Raw genomic sequence first — 16,598 nt, forward strand, 5'->3', positions numbered from 1 at the left:
CTTATTGTTGAGCCATGAACTTTGATCTCAACTGAAACAAGTGAGGAGTACTCTTGGTAAACTGGCCACTACTGGGAGGTTGACCACTGTTCCAAGTTTTCTCCATTTGGCTTTTACCGTAGTTTTGTGAATAAAAGCCTTAGAAATGACTTTGTAACCCTTTCCAGACTGACAGATGTCGATGTCTTTGTTTCTCAGCTGTTGTTCAGTTTCTGTAGATCGTAGTATGACGTGTTGCTTTTTAAAATCTACAGACTAAGACTACTTCTTAGCCAGAAAGGTTTTATTTAAGTGATTTATAGATAGATTAGATATGGCAGTTCTGTCAAGTCTTAGTGTGGCTTAATTAAATTCAGCTTTCCAAAAAATGTGGTTAATCACAGTTAATTCATCATTTAACAATGGAGGTAATCGGTTTTTCACAGCCAGTTAGATTCGGATAGTTTTTTTATTCTAATAAATGAACTCTGAAACTCTGATCTGAAACATGTAAGTATAACAAATATACAAAAAATAAGAATCAAGAATGGGGGAAAATAATTTTAAGAGCACTGTGTAAGGTGGCTCTTCCAATCTGTTAAATACTCCCAGTTTGTTACACAGATTTACTGACTCAAGCTTAACTCACCTATTTTCAGGTCGTGATGATATCACTGTTTCATCATCAGGGTTATGTCTCAGCTAATGAGTCATATAAAGCATCAGAGAACGTGCTTCAAAATTTACTTTATCTGTTTCCCACACAGACCTGAGCTGTGTGGCTGCCCAGGTTTGTTTGTTTTTCCTTTTTATCATTTCTCCTCTTTCATACAACTGAAAGAATCATCATGGCATCACGCAGCTTTGTAATGGACAGTCATTCACAGTTTGGAAGTTCAGTTCACTGGAAAGCAGCCAGGTAGCCCCTACTGATTGGCTCACTGGCAGCATTTCTGGTTTTACAGTAGTTGGTCTAATCTATGTGTTTCTCTATAAAGGATTGTGCCCTGTGGTGGGTAAAGACCCCAGAACCAAAATATAAAACTGCTAATTTTATAAATGCCTATAAATGTTTTAAAAATTTAAAGCAGTTGAATGAGGATGGATTTTTTCCAGTCAATGGATTTTTCACAACTTGGCAACACAAAAGCTATTTTTAATTAATGGCCTATATCTTGGCTAACAGTAATTAGTAAGTTATTATTGTCAGAGTTCCCTCAATCAAAAAACACATGAAAGATTAAGACAAGAATGCTTCATTTCCCAGATTAAGTGTTAATAGATACATTGGCAGCTCTGCTATCATTATGCTGTCATACTGACAGTGTTACCATAGTGAATTTTTGGGGTCCAGTTGGTATGGTCATCATGCAAGTAAATATGCTAGTCAACAGTCAAGCTGTGACTGTATCTTATTAGTTTTAGAAGTATCAGCCATAAACACAATGTCTCAAGCCCTGAAAACGACCCCATATGCCAATTGGTGTTATCATGACCTTTTTTTATTGTCACCTTTATACAGTGCAGAACACAGCATTCTAGCAAATTAATTTTTGGAAGCCCGTTTTTGCCTCTGAAAAAAAAAAGCATCCATAACTTGAAATTTCGACTTATTAACTCAAAATTCTGACTTACTGTCTCGAAATTTTGACTTATTAACTTGAAATGTTGAGAAAAGTAACTCAAAATTCCTAGTTAGCTCTGACAATCAGTAATCTATATGGAATGCGCACTGAAAACCGAATCGCAACAAACTTCGAGAGTATGTTTGCTGATAGTAACGCCATGTGATTCAGCTAATAACACAAGGATTTCATCATTTGTGAAGCCGTGCTGAAAATAATCAGCAATTTGTGCATTCAAGACTGGCTGTAATACCGGTAGCTTAGCTGTAGCATTTGTAGCTGAGGGCTTCAGCTTCCAGGTAACAAGGAAATGGCGTCACTCACGTAGATTACTGATTGGCAGCGCTAACTCAAAACTTGAGTTATTAATTCAAAATTTTAAAAATTAAGTCAAAAATTTTTGAGTTAATAACTTGAAATTTTGAGTTATGGATACTTTTTTATTTTTTTAGTTGCAGAAAGGGGTTTCCATATGTATTTAATGTTGTAAAGCAAGTGTTTTTATCCAAACCATAATCTTTTCCTAATCCTAGTACCGGTAAGTCATAATGTCATACAGTACAAATGGTCATCTCATGGTAACCTCAGAAGCCACACCCACTCACAAATCAAACATGTTGTTTACAAGCAGCAGCCAATCAGAAGACGGTGGGCTTAAAGGGACGGGGAGGGGAATGGTAGCTAGATCAAAGGTCAGTAAAAATAAATAAGGATTATTTTGAACTTTATATTATTCATGTCTAGTTTAGTAAAAATCAAAGAATTCAAAAATGGAAAATACTGAGTCTTTACGTTAATGCCAATGCACACTGAACATAAAGTATCTTCTCACTGAAATATATACAGACGCTGCAGATAAGGTGTTAGTAGCACATACGCACATATAAATGGCTTCAGAAATGCCAATCCGCGCCACACTTTTCTTTACAGAGCGAAACAACAGTCATTAGAAGATGTAATGGATTAGCCACGGGTAGAGTGAAGGGAGACAGAAAAGAGAGGGAAGAGCAGACAAACCAAGATCGAAATGATGGAGATTGGCAGTTGGGTAAAATGGATTGGATAGACCGCTCTACGGATGAGGAGACAAGACGGAGAGCTGATGCCTACCGCCGCAGCGAGAGATAATGGAAACTGATTACAGAAAAAATCAACAAGGTTTCTCTCATTCCAGGAGTACTGCTCGAAAACGTGCTGTTAATATGAGTGGTGAGGCCCCAGATCCTAGTTAAAACTGATTGTCACTGCATTTGATCCACAGCATCAACAAGTTCTAAATATGGAAAAGGAGAAAAAAACCCCACAAGGTGACAGAGGATAAAACTGAAAACTGTGAGCTGGAGAAGTGGGGTGAGAGGAATTGCAGTTGTTTTTTGGAGTTCTCTGTGCTTCCGTGCGGCCTTCTCGTCAAAAACAGCTCTTGTGTTTATGCAGCGCATACCCTGGCTTATGTTCATCTGAGGGAGTCGAGGAGCTGCAGGAGACAAACAGGATGTCTGTGGGAGGACAGATGAGAGAGGGTAAATCTGACGAGGAAGTTTGTGTATGTGTGTGTGTGTTAATCCCAGGAAGGGCTTCCTCTGAATCTGAGCTGCTTGGGAGCTCTGTGGGAGTTCCAGACGTTGACACGAGAAAAAGCAGGGGAAGAGAGTAAGAAGAAAAGAGAGAGAGAGAGAGAGGTACAAGAGAGTGAGAAGGATCAAGGAGAGAAGCACTGCTGAATCCAACTTCTAAAGCACACACACACACACGCACACACACGCACACACACACACACACACACACACACACACACACACACACACGCACACACCCACACACACGCACACACACACACACATGCACACACACGCACACAACACGTGGGGGAAACCCACCCACACAGAGGGAGTTGCAATAACGGCAGTGGTGTTGGTGTCATTACGAGCTGATGACGATGAGCACAGACCCACCTCATCGACTCGCAGCCTGAATCAACTCAAAAGCTTTTTCCTCAATCAAGAGCTACTCATAACCTCTGACTGAACAAACATGCCATCTGACCCGAAGCGGACGGTTAGCGCAATCAACCCTCAGTGTTTGTTTTTGTGCCAGGTGGGCGGAGCTTGTGGCCGGACACCAAAATTACAGATCAAAACAGCTCTTATGTCAGTTTCAAGCAGTGCAAAGTATGACAGCGCTGGGTTAATTAGACCCAAATGACGAACACTCAGATGATCCCTGAAGGTAAAGGTAAAGTAAACATTGGTGACACTTCTTTTGGTAAATCTCAGAAAATGTGCATGAATTGCTGTGATCATCCAAAGAGATTAATACAATTCAATTTAATTCGATTTAGTTGTATTTATATGGCTCCAAACCACAAAAACAGTCGCCTCAAGGTTCTTTATATTGTAAAGTAAAGACCGAACAATATTAGAGAGAAAAGCAAAACAGTCAGATGACCTTCTATGAGCCAGCACTCTGTGACAGTGGGAAGGAAAAACTCCCTTTTAACACGAAGAAACCTCCAGCAGAACCAGGCTCAGTGCAGCCATCTGCTGGGACGAGTCGGGGTTGAGGTGAGGATTCACTGATAATAAGTAATGAGATGCAGAGTGGTAGAGCAGGTCAACTACTAACCGGAAGGTTGATGGTTCGATCCCAGTCTGCCCCCTTGTCCTTGGGCAAGATACTAACCCCATGTTGCTCCATCGGAGTATAAATGCGTGTGAATGTTAGATAGCAAGTACTTAAAAACAGCATAGTGTGAATGAGTGAATGTACAAGTCGTGTAGATAGAGATCGAGCAGTAAAGCACAATATAAGAACCAGTCCAGTCCATAAACACATAGAGAGTAAAGAAGAAAAACTCTTAGGGGAGGGGAAGGTTCAGGTCTCCATCGTCTTGGCTTGGGCTGAACTAAAACAACATAATAGATAACGACGGATGTTATGGTAATGTATTTACTTTGTTTGTAACAAGACAAAACAAGGTCTTGATAGGATCTTCAAATTAATGCAGGAAACAAACATTTACAGAATTTAACTCTGATTTTACCTGCAGGCTTTTGTGCAGTTATGTTTGCGTTACCCAAACCATGGTATTCTAGCAACTTATAAAATATGGCAATCTCTTTGATAACAACTGAGAAAGTATACTAGCCTTAAAAAAAAACCCTCTTCACCTGTCAGTGATTTTAATGTTGTGACTGACTGGTGTCAATTTTATACCATACGTGAATCCATTATGCTCCAGTGACACTAAGTGTGCGCTCAGAGAAGGCATTTAAAATGCAGGTATTCCTGAAGATATCATCGGAGCGCCCAAAGACACGGCCTTAGTACTGTTATCTTAGCTTACCACACGCTGTGTGTGGCTGGGATACTTTCAGAAAATTAAAAAAAAAAAAACAACATCTTTCCAGCTAACAGTTATGGTGCCCTTGAAATCGTAAAAGGCCGTTCTGAGACAAATTAGCAGTTGCAGTCATTCCGCTGGAACCCCTGCTGTGCCAGTCAGCAGTGCTCCCCTCTGATTTAAGATTATGAGCCTTCAGTGCTCAGCCGCATTCACATGACAACTCTCTCCATTCACATGCTTTATGGAATCATCACTGTTGCCGCCCAGCAAATGAGTGCAGCAATAGTTAGGACAAATGCCACAGCAGAATGGCCCCGCGAAACAATACTTTTGAATATTTCATCACTCTGGAAAACCAGATTAAAGCCGGGGGGGGGAAATGACAGCACTTTCCCAAAGCTGTGAGGGTGTTGCAGGGCTGTACCTCGCAGGGAGGTACCGGGATTTAGCAGCAGAAGCGCAGAAGTGTTGCTGTGGCTGATGGGTTGTTTGTGTTGCAGGGTGCAGTTTCCTCAGCGCAGCGAGGTCTGGCTGCCAGAGAGGCTGCGGAGTGCACTGGCTGTGGCCTCTGCTGACTGGCTTTCCACACAGCATCTGTGGAGGCAGAGATAAGCGGTGACACACACACACGTGCACACAAAGTGCGCACACATTCTGTTCGAAGTCTGACGTCATGAGTGGATTTTGTGGGCCCGTGCGAGTGTGTGATGTTTTGTGGTTCATCTATTTTTAAGAGCCAGGGGCCATATGGGTGAGGTTCCAACAGGATCCTGGGGGCCAAAAGTTCAGAGAAAGACAGAGCGAGAGAGAGAAAGAGGATGAGTGGCAGCCTGTGTGGATGAAAGCGAAGGCAAGTGGATGAAAGGCGCTCAGGATGACAGTGAAAACTTGCATGAGCTATAACTCCAAACAGCCTCATATGCAGAACATCACAGCTGGTTATTTTCCATTTACTTCCATTGCATTTCCATAGGCTGCGGTCACAGAAAACAGATCACCATATTTATTATTAATCCAAACAGCTCCCTTCCTCCCACCGGGTCTTCTCGCCCTCAAAGCTGTGCAGCCCTCCCTTGCCTCGGAGTGCAGGCCAGCCTCCCTGCGAGGCACCTCCAGGTAATGGCCTGTGAAATGACTGGGCTTTTGTTGGTTGGGACATTCGCTGGAGGCCCGGGCAGCTTATTTATGGAGCTGCTGTGGTCTTTCTCCTGGCCTCGACACCTATAAATACACGGGGAAGGTTAGCTTGCTAAAACAAACAATGATGTGAGCCTAGGACGTCTGAAATAGAATATGCAATTCTGCAGCTTAGCCCTCTATAAAAAGAGCTGCAGTCTATCTTTAGGTGGGAGGGCAGGAAGATTTAGAACTGCGGTGCGAATGCTGTTTCAGCTCTAGGGATGACTTCAATACATAATGAGATGGTATTAGAGTTTAAGCTTTAATGACCTGAACCGTAGATGCAATGGACCTTCTACCCTACCAGTACAACAATGTGTACAGCGAAGTTTAAGGCAAGCGCCGTGTGAAAGCAGGGTTCATTTCCTGTTATAAAGATGCAGTGCAGCCAAAAGTCATATTTCTTGGAATTTTCTTGAAAATCAATTAGACACACCTGCAAATGTGCATAACTTATGCTAAGATTTTTTTCTTTTTAATTTAAATCTCCACCTAGCTTTCATGGTCTCGAAAAAATGTAACAGTCAAGTTGTATTTGGAAGAGACTGAGGTGTCAGTGAAGTAGGTGTTGGCAGCCGGGTTCCATATGTTAAACCTGGACAGGTTTCAGCACATATACACACACACTGACAGTGGTAGAAACGGTAGAGCTACATAATGGATATACAAGGGCCTCTTGTTAGTGTCTGCTTTTAGCCAAGCAGAGCTGAGCACACAGCAGACAGGACTGGAGAGCAGCCCAGACCTAGAGATGGCAAACGTGGTTAAACTGATAAAACTGTCATTACTATGTTGGAGGCAGCTGGGGAGGTGCAAGGGTGAGAGAAAAGGAGTAAGAGAAAAATATGAGTAAGAGAGAACACATCCTGTCAGGGTTACTGGCTTGCAGGCTTTGGGTTTAGACCAATATCCTGGGCCGATATTGATCCATCAGATATCGTGGTTTTGATATTTTGTGGTCCCTCGCAGCCCACAGTTTGAAAATGTTCCCAAGAATTTCTATTGACTGACATGGTATTGATTTGAAAAAAATCTACAGCATGTAAATCAAAGAATCAAACACATAAATTGAGTCTGAATGATATAAACTAAAGTCAAAAGGGTCTTACAATCAGATTGTGAGTTCTGGATTTGATTATGATGAAAAATAAAAGAAATATACACTCAATGTCCACTTCATTAAATACATCCACTAAACTGCTCCTTGAATGCGAGTACTTAATTAGTCAATTACATGGCAGGAACTCAATGAACTTGGGCGTATAGACATGTTGAGACCAACTACTACAATCCACACTGAGAAATAATAGGGAAATAAGGTGATTTAAGTTAATTTGACTCCAGCGTAGTTGTTAGTCGAGCCGGTCTTGAGTACTCTTTCTTTTGCACAGTTTTTGAAGTACAACCATCTCTAAGGTTTACAAAGAATGGCCAAAGAAAGACAAAATATCCAGTGAGCAGCAGCTCTCTGAGCAAAACTTTCTTGTTGATGGCAGAGGCTCAGAGGGGAATGGTCACATTGCTTGGAGCCGATAGGAAAGTAACAGGAAAATAACCACTCGTTTTAACCAAGGTATGCAGAAGAGCATCTCATGCACAACACTCCTTATTATTATTATCCTTATTAACACGCCTTATTATTTCCTGTGTGGCCTTCTGCTGCTCTTAGCTGTTGGGTACCAGTCCTAGTAAGATGTACCTAAGAAGGTGGTTGGTTAGTGTATTTCTAAAATCATTATCATATGTGAAATATAAGATCACGATTCTGCTTCCGTTCTGTTGTTTTTGTCATGTTTTGCTGCTTCTGTGCGCAGGTATTACCCTGAATGCAAACAGACCGGAAGTGCAACAAGTGGTGCAACATAAATTATATAACCCCATGAAATTTTGGCCACTGAATGAATTAAAGTTATTTATCTTCTTAATATATATTTTCTATGGAAAAAGACAACTGGCCAGTTTTAAACTGAAACAGTAACCTGCAAAATACTGAATATTCAGGAAGTGAAAAGTGATCAGACATTGCATTGATTTAAGTTGTTTCTTTGAGATTGTGCTTATTTGCATTCACTCATTTGATTTATTTTTGGACAATTCCTTTGTTGAATAATTTGGACACAAATTTGATGCTGTACAAAACCAGCTGTTACTTTAGTGAAAACAAATTTATCCGATTTGCTTTTGTCTTCATTTATAATGAAGGAATTTGCAATTTCTCCATGTGGACAGGATTTAAGCATAATTCAGTAGCATTAAGTAGTAACTTATATTATCTTGTGTTTTTTTCACATATGGTTCGTTTACATTGTCTTCCAAACTGACATTTTTTCTTTTTGACAGTCCACATTTCCCACTAAATCAGTTTAACAATATTCAATTACTTTATTAAAGTTTTGTCTCTCACTTAATGAGTTTGCAATGACCAAAAAATATGACCAAACCAATGTCTCGCTCTGTGTTGGCATCAGTGTGGGAGCTGCTGATTGAGCCATATGAATTTCATTGGTTTAAATAGAGCTTTTCCTTTTCTGATGATCTGATTCTGCCTCACAGGTATTTTTTTTTCGCGCTGAACAAATGATGGTGTGAGTGAAAATAGTTACGTTTCTTGCTATCAGCACTTTAACTCCAAAAATATCAGTATCGGCCTTGAAAACCCATAAAGGTCAAACCCTAGCAGAGTTAGCTGCTGTAAAATCAAACATGCTGTTCAGCCGTGCTGAGAGAGGAAAAGGGGTGCAGTGCGAGGGAGGGAGGAGGATGGTTTGGAAGGTGTTATGTTGCAGTGTGGTGCCAGGGGAGCTGTGAGGCTTGGCAAAGAAGTGTGTGTTCACATCCCCAGTTTTCCTAGTGCTGCTGGAGAAAGGGGAGGGAAAGAGCATGAGGGGAAGAAGGGTGAGATAAATGGAAAGACAGTAGGCGGGGAGGCTACGGAGACATACGCCAGGGACAATTTACCCATCTATCACTCCCCAGCATTAATCAAAAGCTAAACGTGTGACTTGGTTGCGGAAAAATCCCCAGCACCTTTGATTCATCATGTCAGTATGTGCGCACATCTCTAAAATGACAGCCCCTCAAAACATTTTCATCCCAGGTGTAAATAAACCACACTGATCTGTCCTGCTGGATTTACAACTCCGACTGACCAGATATGGCTGCAGGATATGAACATGTAAGATTTGAGTCTGCGCTGCTTTGCCCCAAGTGGCTGGCTAGCGAACACTTGTAAAACATTCTCTCAGAATTACATGAGCATGCACATTTAGACAATAAAAGCACTGATACAGACCCTATCGCTTAGGTTACTGTATCAAAAACCCTCTGACAGTCTGACACATTTTATTTTAATACACTGAACATATAAATTGTACATACAATGTGGACATAGCCACTGTGACCATCAACCATTGGTTAGTGATAGGGCTGGGTATCGTCACTGATTTCTAGAATCGATTCAATTCCAATTCACAAGGTCCCGAATCGATTCGATCCACGATTCGATTTAATTCGATTCGATTCGATTTGAATCTGGGAAATTTTGACAGTCAGAAATATTATAATTCAGATCAGTACATTTACATATTTTTGTATCTATTAAAAGGAAGCTGACACACGCAAGACTTTATCAAAGGTGTGAGCATCACAGTAGAGGCCTTTGTGTCATAAAACACAGAAAAACATGAAGTTGATTTTCCTGGCCTGGGATTTTATAAAAATAATCTGCAGTACATCAAAAACGAAAGAAAACCAATAATCAACATATGAACATTACCTCTGAAGTTACAGCGGTTTTAAAAAGTTTAAATTTGTTCAATATTGAACGGCAGAAATTAGGTTTACTTTTCGGAAGTAAGTAAAAGGGGAAAAAAAAAAACGTCGGCCGACAGCGCTGTAAACAACGGTAGAGAGAGAGAGAGAGAGCTGTGCATGAAGTGTGATTTTTATCCTGAAAAGTCAACAAAAGTCATGACGATGTTTATGTGAAGCATAGTTTGGATCTTCTTTTGCTGCTGGTTCGGTCAATATTGTTTGGAGAGAGATAAAACTAACAGCCATATGATCAGCGCAAAAAGGGCGTAAACACCCAGCGCGGACCCGCGGATCAGAATCAGCGAGCTGTCGGCTTTCAGCCCCGACCGTCAGCTGAGAAAGGCAACATCTCACTGATTCTGATCCGCGGGTCCGCGCTGTGTGTTTACGTCTTTGTGCAGGAGCCATGTACCTGCTCTCATTTACTGTCTTAGCTGTTTGGTGGTTGTTGAAATTTTGTGATCTTTCGCCTGAGATTCTGGCATTTCGGGCAAAATAAATTAATATTAAAAAAATCGATTCAGGATTTTAATGAATCGATTTTACATTATCCAAGCCAGAATCGATTTTAATCGATAAATCGATTATAAAAACCCACCCCTAGTTAGTGATGTCCTATTATGAAGCTTCAAGCTGAACATTTTCTCCGTGAAGTCTTGGTTCCTTGAAACTGGACCCATCAAGCAATGATGGCGGTTGTACGCTGACTTTAGTTTGCTTTGTTGTCCTTGTCTTTAATGACCTGTAATTTTTTGGGTTATTAAGACAAAACAAACAAACTAGTGCTGTCAGCATTAATCTCATTAAAATGACGGCATAACTGCATTAACGCCGCAAATCTCCGTTAGTGAGTTAGCGCGGATCGCCCCGTGCATGGGGCTGGACGGCGCTAACGTGTTAACGAGCTAACCGCTCTAACACGTTGACGCCGTTAATGTCATTTTAACGACATTAACGCTGACAGCACTAAAACAAACAAACAAATAAACAAACAAACAACTTACTGGGAGAAAATTCTTTAAAAAAATTATCTGTACTTTAGTAGCATAGCTTCTGGGCTACTAAGCTAGCTTCTAAATTCTCCAATATGCTAACTGCTAGCTGCACAGTGGTGCACAAGTGGTATGATCAATAGGATGGTAGTGTTTATTTATATATACTGTTATGGTAAATAAGAAAGTATACCCAATTAAATTTTAAGGTCTTACCTATGAGAATATAACTTAAAAAAAAACATCTGGTGCAAAGCAGGTACAGTGGGGCAAAAAAGTATTTAGTCAGCCACCGATTGTGCAAGTTCCCCCACCTAAAATGATGACAGAGGTCAGTAATTTGCACCAGACGTACACTTCAACTGTGAGAGACAGAATGTGAAAAAAAAATCCATGAATTCACATGGTAGGATTTGTAAAGGATGTATTTGTAAATCAGGGTGGAAAATAAGTATTTGGTCAATAACAAAAATACAACTCAATACTTTGTAACATAACCTTTGTTGGCAATAACAGAGGTCAAACGTTTACTATAGGTCTTTACCAGGTTTGCACACACAGTAGCTGGTATTTTGGCCCATTCCTCCATGCAGATCTTCTCGAGAGCAGTGATGTTTTGGGGCTGTCGCCGAGCAACACGGACTTTCAACTCCCGCCACAGATTTTCTATGGGGTTGAGGTCTGGAGACTGGCTAGGCCACTCCAGGACTTTCAAATGCTTCTTACGGAGCCACTCCTTTGTTGCCCGGGCGGTGTGTTTTGGATCATTGTCATGTTGGAAGACCCAGCCTCGTTTCATCTTCAAAGTTCTCACTGATGGAAGGAGGTTTTGGCTCAAAATCTCACGATACATGGCCCCATTCATTCTGTCCTTAACACGGATCAGTCGTCCTGTCCCCTTGGCAGAAAAACAGCCCCATAGCATGATGTTTCCACCCCCATGCTTCACAGTAGGTATGGTGTTCTTGGGATGCCACTCAGTATTCTTCTTCCTCCAAACACGACGAGTTGAGTTTATACCAAAAAGTTCTACTTTGGTTTCATCTGACCACATGACATTCTCCCAATCCTCTGCTGTATCATCCATGTGCTCTCTGGCAAACTTCAGACGGGCCTGGACATGCACTGGCTTCAGCAGCGGAACACGTCTGGCACTGCGGGATTTGATTCCCTGCCGTTGTAGTGTGTTACTGATGGTGACCTTTGTTACTTTGGTCCCAGCTCTCTGCAGGTCATTCACCAGGTCCCCCCGTGTGGTTCTGGGATCTTTGCTCACCGTTCTCATGATCATTTTGACCCCACGGGATGAGATCTTGCGTGGAGCCCCAGATCGAGGGAGATTATCAGTGGTCTTGTATGTCTTCCATTTTCTGATGATTGCTCCCACAGTTGATTTTTTCACACCAAGCTGCTTGCCTATTGTAGATTCACTCTTCCCAGTCTGGTGCAGGTCTACAATACTTTTCCTGGTGTCCTTCGAAAGCTCTTTGGTCTTGGCCATGGCGGAGTTTGGAGTCTGACTGTTTGAGGCTGTGGACAGGTGTCTTTTATACAGATGATGAGTTCAAACAGGTGCCATTCATACAGGTAACGAGTGGGGGACAGAAAAGCTTCTTACAGACGACATTACAGGTCTGTGAGAGCCAGAGATTTTCCTGGTTTGAGGTGACCAAATACTTATTTTCCACCATAATTTACGAATAAATTCTTTACAAATCCTACCATGTGGATTCATGGATTTTTTTTCACATTCTGTCTCTCACAGTTGAAGTGTACCTCTGGTGCAAATTACTGACCTCTGTCATCATTTTAAGTGGGGGAACTTGCACAATCGGTGGCTGACTAAATACTTTTTTTGCCCCACTGTAGGTAAACGCAGCCTGAGAATAACTACTGCGCCAGTGTTTATTCAAAAATAAGCCAAAATACAGAAACAATGAGTAAAAACTAAGTACAACCATACTTTTTTCACATAAATTAAGAGCGTAATTTAAATAAATTAAATGAAATGATCATCAGAAAGTGATAGGTAAAAGTAGTGCATTGTTGAATTGTGAGTTGTACTTAGCATTTCACACAGTACTTCAATATTTTGGCTGAGCTTCTATTAGATAAATAATGCCATGAAGTAATAAGGCATGTGTTTTGTTAAAATGAGGTTGTATTTAAATAATCTTAGAAATATAAAAAATTAAAAAAAATTAAAAAACATTGAACGCATTAGAGCATTAGAAGTGAACAAGAGCATTTTTTTTTAACCACAACCTTAAAAAAAGAAAAAAAAATCAGATATCTGCTTTGTGGATATGATAAAACTCTGTGGAAACAAAATCATTAAGTGATTATTCAGCACTTTTTATGCATTCATGCATCATTAATAACAGTAAAACCTTTCAATGTATTCATATTTATGCTATATGTTATTAATATCGAAAATAATGACACACTGTAGCTACTTTAATCAATTGCTCTAAAATAACTGATTAAAATAATAAAAAAACAACCTTGTCTGTTTTGCATGGCAAGAATAGATACAGTCACAGCCATCTTGACATCTTTATATTTTGCTTCTAAGAAACTAGACGTTTTTGTAGTTTTTCTTTGATCGCTTTTTCACTTATTCTCAGAATGTAAAGGAATGTTTTCTTTTTGTTAAGCCACTTAACACTGACCTGAATGCTTCAAGCATAAAAGTGGCATCTACCTCTAACATCTAACCAGTATTGTGTCTACACATAACAGACAACTTAGCAAAAAACATTCTTAAATTGTGTCTTGTATCTTGTAGCAGTCTGTCTCACAAGCACATCCCATCTCTTTAGATGAATCTATGAAAAATATCATCAATGACAGTTTGACAGGCATGACTTGTATTTTTGATTCTCAGAGAGCTATTAGCCAAAAACCTGGCAAGTGGAGGAAAAAAGAAGTGGCAGTATCTGAAAGTCATGTCCTAAAGGACCCAAGAAATGCATTTGGCCCTTCAGCTGATCCATCTACTGTTCAGTGATGCCTCATCAGAAAATGATCTGAGTGGAAGGTTGGCTGTCAAGAAGTCATTCTTAACGAAGTAAACAGCAAGCAAAGGCTGAAGTATGCAAAATTATCACAAGAACTGCTAACAGGTCTCATGGAGTGATGAATCTAGCCATCTGTGTCTACAGCCATCTGTAAAACATGATGGAGGCTCTGTTGTGGTTTGGATCTGCATTTTAACCAGTGTTGTTGGAAATCAAAACTGATGGACTTATGAACACAAAAAAGTACCATCACATTTTGATCCACTGTGCAATAAGATCTGGAAAGCATCTGATTGGCAATGACTTGAATTTTCAGCATGATATCGATCCAAAACACACTGCTAATGCAGCAAAAGCATACCTTGATAGAAAAACACACAATACAACACTATCAGTCATGGATTGGCCTCCCCAGAGTTCATACCTCAACAATACCAAAGCAGTGTGAGATCATGTTGAAAGAGGATAGAATAAATGGCAGCCAATACCCAAAGATGAGCTTTGAATGTCCTTCAAGAAGCCTGGAGAACTATTTCTGAAGAGAGATTACAAGAAAGTTTGCCTAAGAGAGTTCAGACTGTGTTGAAAAATAAAAGTGGTCCTGTCAACTTATATATACTGAATTGTGCAGCATATACAAGATTTGCATGATATACTATATTTCCATGTTTGTTTGCAATCAGAGATGGGCAGTTACGTCTGTGAAGGTTCTCAGTCATCCAGGTCATCGTAGTCAAAGGAGCTTGCAAAGAAAAGCGTCTGGACTTCTTTAAGTTACTTGAAGAAGTCCAGACGCTTTTCTTTGCAAGCTCCTTTGTAATGCGTTACTGTAATCTGATTACTTTTTTCAAGTAATGAGTAAAGTAAGGGATTACTATTGCAAAAACGGTAATTAGATTACCGTTACTTTCCCGTAGGAACGCTGCGTTACTGCGTTACTAAAACCGTGATTTTTTTGCGAGAATGTCTCATGACACTGACGTAAGCGAGTGCGCCGTTAGTGACAACAGCTGTGTGCAGATCAACAATGGATCATATATCGAGTGTGGAGAGAGTATGAGCGTACAGCGTTTAAAGCGTGGAAGTACTGACCTTACTTTGAGTTTGACTCCATAAAAAGTGACAAAAACATTAGTGTCCGCTGTGCGTGGGAAGAAAACTTCTTTTTACAGCGAAAAAAACCCCCTTAAACTTCCAAGCAAGCACCGAGTGCGCAACGACGTAATGGGAAACTCACAGAGAAACTCGCGGATTCTTCCACTGACCGCGGCACACCTGCACCAGGGTAAACCTCTGCCTACCCTAGTCCTGCTTTACAGGTGAAAATAGAGCAACAGGACCGCTGAGTCTTTGACTTTATTTTCTGCTGTGTTTTACTTGCATCTATTTGAAAGAGTGAGTGTAAACACAAAAAATATTTTATTTTATGTGCTGGAATGTGCAGAAAATAGGTTTAAATGTTAAACTAATTTATTCAAGTCAGAGAATGTTGCATATAATTACATTTTTGCTTGATGCATAAAGTTAAAAGATTAAAACTGATAAAACAAGTTAAAAAAAAGAGAGACTTTTCCATTTGATTACATTTTGTATGATGGATTATGTAGAAAAAGTAGAATTGGGCTGAAAGATCTATCGCTTTATCACCTCTTCAGGTTGTAAATCGTGTTTTTAAAAAGTAACTAAGTAACTAAGTAATTAATTACTTTTGAAAATAAGTAATCAGTAAAGTAACAGGATTACTTTTTTGGGGAAGTAATCAGTAATTAGTTACTGATTACGTTTTTCAAGTAACTTGACCAACACTGTTTGCAATACTCTCTATTACTTAAAAAAGTCATTTTTGAAAAACTGCAAGAAATCTGTAGATTATCAAGTGACTAACAGTCAGTGATTCCGTTACAACATCTTTCCTTCATTTAGCACATCAGAGAGAAATTAGACACATACTTAAAAGACTGGAGACCTGTGGAAGAACGATGTGTGGGAGTCTCTTTTTTGGCTCCATTGTTGCATAGCTTTAATAATTTGAAGTCTGACAAAATGCTACATTACTCAGCTCATGCTTTTGATTTATTGTGTCATCTTTGCATCAGTAGTTGCTTTTGAACAGAACAGTTACATTGCTACACCATACCGTAGGCATGATAACACTGACATTCAAGGCTCATTTGAACACTAGGTACATGTCTGTCACAATGCTTTGTGAAGCTCAATATTTTGCTTTAGGACCAAAAAAAAACCTTATTGTATTAAAGAAAATGAAATCAAGATGTGTTAAGATGAATATTTTTACAGTGTACTTGCCCATTAGCGCAAAGCATTCTGCAAGCAAACACACAGACGCACAAATACCGAAGCAGAAAGTAAAACAGACGCCCAGAGGCTCCCATTATACTGCAGAGTGAAGTCAGTTGAGGTCATTAGGATGATTTTATGAATACAAACTACTTTAAATGAAGTATTCATGAGGAGAGGCTGCACTCGGACCAGTGATTAGTGCAAGATCTCTTTGTTGGAACGTTTAATTAGTCTCCCACCTAGCGCGGATACCTAATGCTGCTTTTTAAACACAAAAGAAATAAAAGGCATTGATCGAATGCGATCAATAGAATGTTGCCTCTGGGACTGTAGTGTTTGAACATTT

This window comes from Astatotilapia calliptera, chromosome 22 (assembly GCF_900246225.1).
Source record: "Astatotilapia calliptera chromosome 22, fAstCal1.2, whole genome shotgun sequence".
NCBI lineage: Eukaryota > Metazoa > Chordata > Actinopteri > Cichliformes > Cichlidae > Astatotilapia > Astatotilapia calliptera.